The sequence below is a fragment of the Schistocerca serialis genome, chromosome 1 (genome assembly GCF_023864345.2).
Source record: "Schistocerca serialis cubense isolate TAMUIC-IGC-003099 chromosome 1, iqSchSeri2.2, whole genome shotgun sequence".
NCBI lineage: Eukaryota > Metazoa > Arthropoda > Insecta > Orthoptera > Acrididae > Schistocerca > Schistocerca serialis.
The window spans coordinates 207,988,658-207,990,650 of record NC_064638.1 but is presented as its reverse complement, the minus strand read 5'-3'; positions in this window follow the sequence as shown (position 1 = coordinate 207,990,650).

The following is a 1,993-nucleotide window of genomic DNA, read 5'->3' as shown; positions in this document are numbered from 1 at the left end:
GGAAATTTACCAGACTTATTAAACCAGCCTCGTACGGTGTATTTCCTGTCGACGTACCTGTAGGTAGGTAACTGTTGCGGCCCTACTGTTCGCTAATGTTCCTGAGTTTGTTTCAACTTTTGGAGCGGAATGTGCTGTGGTAAGCCTATTTCGACACATAATTAGGCTCGAGCTGAGTCGCTTCTTTTTCAGAGAACCAAATCTGTTACAGATAATGTGATACCGGAGCAGAACGTCTTGATAATCAAGATAAAGATTATTTATACAGTCCGAGAGCATTGTATAGTTTCCTGAAATAGCAACAAAGAAAAGGAAACGAAACGCCACTTCTAGAGTTACTTAACTTAAAAGAAAAATAGTTTATATACAACCGGTAGCATTTTTTTACTTCGATGAAAAGTAAAAGAACTTTTATCTAAGCATGAACGTTAATTTATAGTCTCAGTTATTAAAAAATGGTGTACCTAGTTTTTCACACAGCTTCAAAACTGAAGATTTACTGAAATATTACCTACCAGAGAGTTGTCATCATGTTTTTAGGATGATGTCTAAAACGATTTAAAGAGAAAAAGTGTTTTGTAAGCAGGCTGCATCAACATTATCCTGGAACAATAATTTATCCATTTTACTAATTGTTGAGCTCCAAGGCTGTGGACTGTATTACGTAAAGAAATACAGCAACCAGACACATTTTATGTATTTTTATTTAAGCAAGTGCACGTTTCGGGTTTTCACACATCTTCAGTTAGCCTAAACATACTTAAGTCTTCAGTGCATCATTAACACATCGACAGCACATTGAATGCCGCAGCTGCTTTTCTGTTCTGCTTGTTGTTGTTACGATTTTCGCGTTTGTAGATGTGGCGGGTACTGGGCTGTTTTTGTGGACGAAAAGAGTGTTTGCGTCGCATCTACAAATGCGAAAATCGGAATAACAAGTAGAATAGAAAGGCAGTTGCAATGTCCATTTTGCTGTCAATGTTTCAACGATATACTGAAGATTTAAATATGTATTACGCGAACTCAAGATGGGTGAAAGCCCGAAACGCGTTTGAACTTAAATATAAATGCAAAAAAAAAAAAAAAGGAACAGTCTGCTGTTCCTTTTAAATAACTATTATAGAAGTCTATATGTCTGTGGAGATGTGATCCTCAGTCTTCTGTTTTAATTTTAGATTAATGTCCAAAACGTAATTTATAAATACAATTATTCTTTTAGCTCTGGTTTTTGAAAGCATTGCACTGCGTCACGGAGGGTGTGGATACATCAAAGTGCTAGATGCAGATGCAGTCAGCGATAACTCAGACAACATGTAAAATAATTCTAGATTATTAAGTTGAAAAATATTAACGCGTAAGGAATACGATAGCTTCTAGAAAAGTTTTGCAGTGGAGTAAATTTTCTTTTAATTTTTTGAAGAAATTTCAACTACAGTACTCTTTCATCATCCTTATTCACAGTTCCCCTCCCTTCACTGTTAGAAAATAGTACTTCTTCTGGCCAGGTTCCAGTTCATATTAAAAATTCACATTCACGTGAAGCGAGGTCGTGGATTTAGGAACCATGTTCAGAAATTTGATACCAGTGTGGCTAAATTACCATAACTTCTTTGAATAATATGCAGGAACTACGTCTCGATAAAAAATAACAGCTATCAGCTTTTGAGTTTTCTTACGTGAGGGAGCACATACAGCGCTTTGTTGGCCTCTCAGGTTTCTGGCTGTTAACTAACAGAAATCAAAGACATCAAGGTACTGTACTGGTATTTGGTGTGCAGTACTGCCATCCTAAATGATTATACAATACTGTGTGCAGAAACACTGGTAGTAGCTACTGTTCAATACTTTGTTTTACCGGTATGTAGCTTGTAGCACTAGGTATCAATAGTATTTCGATACATAAAAAGATAATTTTAATTTAAGGTATGTTACATATTTGTGTCAACTCTGTTTCCGTGGACGCTTTGCTCTACGTACAAAATAGACGTACGCA